The 6145-nt window shown below is 39.6% G+C and overlaps 1 protein-coding gene across 4 annotated transcripts in view; it reads left to right on the top strand.

Annotated features, from left to right (window-relative positions):
• Window positions 1-6145, top strand: part of cdkal1 (CDK5 regulatory subunit associated protein 1-like 1) — a 395716-nt gene that overhangs the window by 319057 nt on the left and 70514 nt on the right. The gene's annotated exons all lie outside the window — the stretch shown is intronic.

Below are 6145 nucleotides of genomic sequence, written 5' to 3'. Positions count from 1 at the left end.
TCTTTCTTCTGTTGAACACAAAATAAGATATTTTGAAGAATGTTGGTAATCGAACAGTTGATTGACCCCATTGACTTAGGAAAAAAAAAAAAACTCTGGAAGTCAATGGGGTCCATCAACCTGTCTGGTTACCAACATTCTTTAAAATATCTTCTTTTGTGTTCAACAGAAGAATGAAACTCATACAGGTTTGGAACAACTTGAGGGTGAGTCAATGATGACACAATTTTCATTTTTGGGTGAACTATTCCTTTAAGTTTTTTGAGACAATTTCCTGCAGGGATGGAAAGACATCTATCCCCAGGTATTTAAAGGACTGAACCACCGGAATAGATAAACAACAAAGGAAAAAGCGAGCAACCCTGATATGTACCTTGATGTATAAAGAATGGATTCGAACAAACTGAACCAGTAAGAACAGCAGCTGTTGGATTGGTATACAGAACTTTAATCATGTTTATAAAACTCAATCCTAAACCCAGATGCTGTCGAACCACCCATAAATAGTTCCATTCTAGCTGGTCGAAAGTTTTCATCGGATCCAGAGATAATACTGTGCAAGGGGAAGTCAACATATTCGCTGAAGTAACAATATGACAACCAGCGCAAGTTATCCGAGGCGGAATGAGATTTAATAAACCCTGTCTGGTCATAATGAACTCTAACCTACCCATAAATCTCTCTAAACGCCTGTCCGGCATTTTAGCATACAATTTAACATCCATCACTATCAGAGAAAGTGGCTGATAGCTAGAACAGGAAGTCAGATCTTTGTCTTTCTTTAAGAGGAAAGAAATAATAGCTATATTAATAGATGAGTGAAATGAACCTTGAGTAACTGAAAAATGTATCATATCCAACATTAGCGGGCCTAAGTCAGACCAAAAAGTTGTAAACAATTCGAATGATATCCCATCTATACCATCTAATTCATATACCATTTAGGAATTATGAATTGGCTGGTTGAAAAAGCTACTATTTTTTGAATCAGCTGCTCTACTGTCAACACTGAAAAATGTACTTAAGTTAGTAATTTCCATGCCTTTAATTAGTTACTCCACATCACTGCTAAACTGACTGTACTTTTGTGATAAGCAGAAAGAAATAGATAATTCATAATCTATCAAAACATCATACCTTCACATCAGCTGCAATGGAAGCTCTCGTTCAGTCTCTGAGAATGATGTATTGTATGTTCAGTGTTTCATCTAATGTTCATGATCATGGATATGCAGTGAGCTGAATTCTGATTTTAACTAAAGTCCTTCAGCAGGGAGATGTTCAAATACAAAACATCTATACTTAAATGTAAACGCTGGCCTGTTTTATCCAGGTGATATGTCATATCTGACCCTTCAGGTGGCTGGAGATCCTGGAGTTACTTCTGCACTGCTGACAGTTTCCGTCTGTGTATCTTATAAACTTTGTGAATGATCTGAATATTTAGTATAATTCTGTTGTTTCTCTGTCAGATCAAAAACCGTGTACTGTAGATTGAACATGGAATAGACAGACAAAAGAAATCCTCAATTTCTCAGACCTTACTTTATGAATGAATATGCATGCTATTAGCAGATTAACTTACTCCATGCAGTTTTTTCAGCTTACAGGTGCTGGTCATATAATTAGAATATCATCAAAAAGTTGATTTATTTCACTAATTCCATTCAAAAAGTGAAACTTGTATATTATATTCATTCATTACACACAGACTGATATATTTCAAATGTTTATTTCTTTTAATTTTGATGATTATAACTGACAACTAAGGAAAATCCCAAATTCAGTATCTCAGAAAATTTGAATATTGTGAAAAGGTTCAATATTGAAGACACCTGGTGCCACACTCTAATCAGCTAATTAACTCAAAACACCTGCAAAGGCCTTTAAATGGTCTCTCAGTCTAGTTCTGTAGGCTACACAATCATGGGGAAGACTGCTGACTTGACAGTTGTCCAAAAGACGACCATTGAAACCTTGTACAAGGAGGGCAAGACACAAAAGGTAATTGCAAAAGAGGCTGGCTGTTCACAGAGCTCTGTGTCCAAGCACATTAATAGAGAGGCGAAGGGAAGGAAAAGATGTGGTAGAAAAAAGTGTACAAGCAATAGGGATAACCGCACCCTGGAGAGGATTGTGAAACAAAACCCATTCAAAAATGTGGGGGAGATTCACAAAGAGTGGACTGCAGCTGGAGTCAGTGCTTCAAGAACCACTACGCATAGACGTATGCAAGACATGGGTTTCAGCTGTCGCATTCCTTGTGTCAAGCCACTCTTGAACAACAGACAGCGTCAGAAGCGTCTCGCCTGGGCTAAAGACAAAAAGGACTGGACTGCTGCTGAGTGGTCCAAAGTTATGTTCTCTGATTAAAGTAAATTTTGCATTTCCTTTGGAAATCAGTGTCCCAGAGTCTGAAGGAAGAGAGGACAGGCACACAATCCACGTTGCTTGAGGTCCAGTGTAAAGTTTCCACAGTCAGTGATGGTCTGGGCTGCCATGTCATCTGCTGGTGTTGGTCCACTGTGTTTTCTGAGGTCCAAGGTCAACGCAGCCGTATACCAGGAAGTTTTAGAGCACTTCATGCTTCCTGCTGCTGACCAACTTTATGGAGATGCAGATTTCATTTTCCAACAGGACTTGGCACCTGCACACAGTGCCAAAGCTACCAGTACCTGGTTTAAGGACCATGGTATCCCTGTTCTTAATTGGCCAGCAAACTCGCCTGGCCTTAACCCCATATAAAATCTATGGGGCATTGTGAAGAGGAAGATGCGATATGCCAGACCCAACAATGCAGAAGAGCTGAAGGCCACTATCAGAGCAACCTGGGCTCTTATAACACCTGAGCAGTGCCACAGACTGATTGACTCCATGCCACGCCGCATTGCTGCAGTAATTCAGGCAAAAGGAGCCCCAACTAAGTATTGAGTGCTGTACATGCTCATACTTTTCATGTTCATACTTTTCAGTTGGCCAAGATTTCTAAAAATCCTTTCTTTGTATTGGTCTTAAGTAATATTCTAATTTTCTGAGATACAGAATTTGGGATTTTCCTTAGTTGTCAGTTATAATCATCAAAATTAAAAGAAATAAACATTTGAAATATATCAGTCTGTGTGTAATGAATGAATATAATATATAAGTTTCACTTTTTGAATGGAATTAGTGAAATAAATCAACTTTTTGATGATATTCTAATTATATGACCAGCACCTGTATAATAGTGTAGGAGATTTTTTTTTCCCCCTCAAAAAGGGGAATGTGACAGAAACTGGTGTTGGTGTTCAGTTGAGCTGTTGACTGGCAATAGTTAAAATCTGTTCGATCTTCTCCATTTTTTTTTCTGATTAGTGTTGATGTGGTAGAACATTGTTCAGGAATCAGCTAGAATAATGTAGAGAACCTTCATTCAAATAATAAATGAGATGCACTAACCAAAGGATCTATATGTGCTCTCACTACACCTCAATCTTACATAATCACTCCATTTACAAGAGACCAAAATGGTTTAATTTCTGTGAATGCCACATTTCCATTATTATTTTCATCTCTGAAAAGGTTTTTCAAAAGGCTTACAGTTTAGCATGACGTTTGTTTACTGCTGCACGCTTCCTCCTCCACCCACAGCAGTGCTGGTGGGCTCCACATTTCCACTTCAGCTTGGCCCTCTCCGCTCTAGCTGGGCAGAGACGCAGGATGCTGGCAGCCCATAGATGGGGTGGGGTCCTCCTATACTGGATGAATGAATAAATGTTTACCTTCACAGATTGCCATGTCTACTTTTATCCCTGCTCCTTTTATTTTAGCCGAGTTGTCCCGTTGTTTGTGCCTTCATTTTATCCCGAGCGATCTCGTATATCTGTTGTGTAAATACACACCTCTGAAAGCAGCCTCATATCGATAGAAGGGTATTACGCCGCCCCACACCTTCAGAGCCTCCGCAAACAAAGAAATTAGAATAATTCACTACAGAGAGTGAATTCCTCTCATAAGCCCTTCCATCTCCACACTTGCCAATCTAATTCAAAGTTTGACGATATCCAGTAGGTTTTAATTAAATGGATTTAAGCCCCGCTGGGAAACGTTCTGCAGTGATTTTAAGTGCAGCTAAGAATAATGTGTAAACACAGGAGGTGAAAAGCGGCGTGAGCTGGAGCTGGAGCATGAAGTGTGTGTTTGAATGTGGAATTCTATCGTATGCTCTTAGATGAGCCTGGTCTCATCACACATTACCTGAAGGGAACTTACTTGGCTCAATCTAACATGAAGCTCTTATGGATTTTCTGAGCATGTTACATGTTTGACCGCAAAACAACACAAAGATCTGGATTTATCCAAGGTCTCTGCCCAAACATTCAAATGCCTTACACTATACTAGAAAAAAAGGACATTTTCCTTCCAAAGATTTTGAATATGTATAATTTAAAAAGTGAAGACTGAACTGTATTAAATGCCCTCATCAGGATAATCCTGGCTGATTTGCATTTATTGTTTTCATATTTTTTTAAAGCATTCCTTAGTTGCTGCATGCAAAATATGAACTACTTGATATGTCACTTTGTCAAGAGTGACATGGGCAGGTCATCCTTTGTTAGGTCTGATTGCAGCTAACTCGCATTACCTTTCTGAGAGGAATCTGCTGCAGTGGCCCCAGCTGGAGCTCATTAGAGTATGAAATAGTCCCATCTTCAATCCTCAAGTGCACAGTGGTCCAACTAACCTGCTCGGCATTCCTCTCCACCACAGCATCCTTAATACATAAACGCAACGAGGGTACATACTGCTGTTAAGCATAAACTGTTCAGTGGGAAGATATTGGTGTATTAATAGGGATAATCATGCAGTGTTCTTGAGGACGCTTCCTTGATCTATTCTTGCAAGACCTGCCGTCGACCCAGGGGAATGAGCACTACACCCATGAGGATGAGCTCAGCACGTTGCTTCTTCCAGTTTTGTGCCAAACAGTAATTGGATCCAAGGCATGAACAGGAACCAAAAGGTTCTGGCATGAGAGATTGATAGGCTGACAGATGCAGAGGAAGCAGTTTTACCCATCCACAGTGGGACCTCTCCAAGCTTCATGAAGATCCCATTACTGTCCATTCTGAAGCAGAGCTGGAGTGAGTCTCAGGTCTCCTGTTTCTTTTCATTTTATTCAGCTGGAACTGGGGTTGCTCTGTGGCATTTCTGCTTCCTGAGAAATGTGCCATTATTTGTGTACTTAGTTGTTTTGTGTGGCCTTCGGACATTTATGCTGCCTTCACGTGTTATCGGAAATTTGATAATTCCCAGCTTGATTTACGAGCTTGTTGCATTCAAGTGCTTTGTTGTCAGAATGAGCAGGAGTCATGGAGGACACCTGGTTTATTCTTGCCTATTTATTAAACTTATTAAAACCAAAATTATATTTGGTGTCCCATGCACTGACAACCATAAACATTCACGATGCTATCGAGAGACTCCGCTTGCTGATGATTCTGTAATTTCAGTCAAATATAGCTATTTTCACTGTTATGAAACATACAGTATATGCTTCAAATGAATATTCATATGTAAATATGCACTACATTAATCACAAGGCAAGACGATCTAGCCGTTGTGGGTGGGGAAAAAACATATAAATCATACCTGTCACAAAAGTAGTTCTTCCCTCCACTGTTTAAAGTTTATGGCACGCCCATCTCAGGAATTTGGGTATCAAAATTATTTTCGAGCTTCCCAGTGGTAAACACGACTTGAGAGGGCATTCATGTGCAAATTTTACCTAGGAAACTTGTATTTATGATAATTCCGATAGCACGTGAAGGCAACATTAGAAGCTTGTTAATGTTCACATACTATAAAAAAAAAAAAAATGTGCCACTAGTCTCGTATGTTTTGTTTCCAATTAAATGTCCACATTCTCTTTTGGCACCACGGTTCACATCAAATGGCCAAACAATCAGGGGCTGCTTGTTGGTGTGTGCCTTTCTGATTGGGTGGCTGATTAACAAACAAGGCCATGTTTGTTGCCAAGATGTACTATTCAAGTTTCTAGGACTGTCATCGTGAAAGCTGTTCCTGTGGCGGCTGCTATTTATATTCCTTCAATGCATCTCATTAACTGCTTTGCAACATTAGCTTTTCTGGATCTCCTCCAGGT

The sequence above is a fragment of the Ctenopharyngodon idella genome, chromosome 16, assembly GCF_019924925.1.
Source record: "Ctenopharyngodon idella isolate HZGC_01 chromosome 16, HZGC01, whole genome shotgun sequence".
Lineage (NCBI taxonomy): Eukaryota > Metazoa > Chordata > Actinopteri > Cypriniformes > Xenocyprididae > Ctenopharyngodon > Ctenopharyngodon idella.
This window is presented reverse-complemented; position numbering and strand designations above follow the sequence as displayed.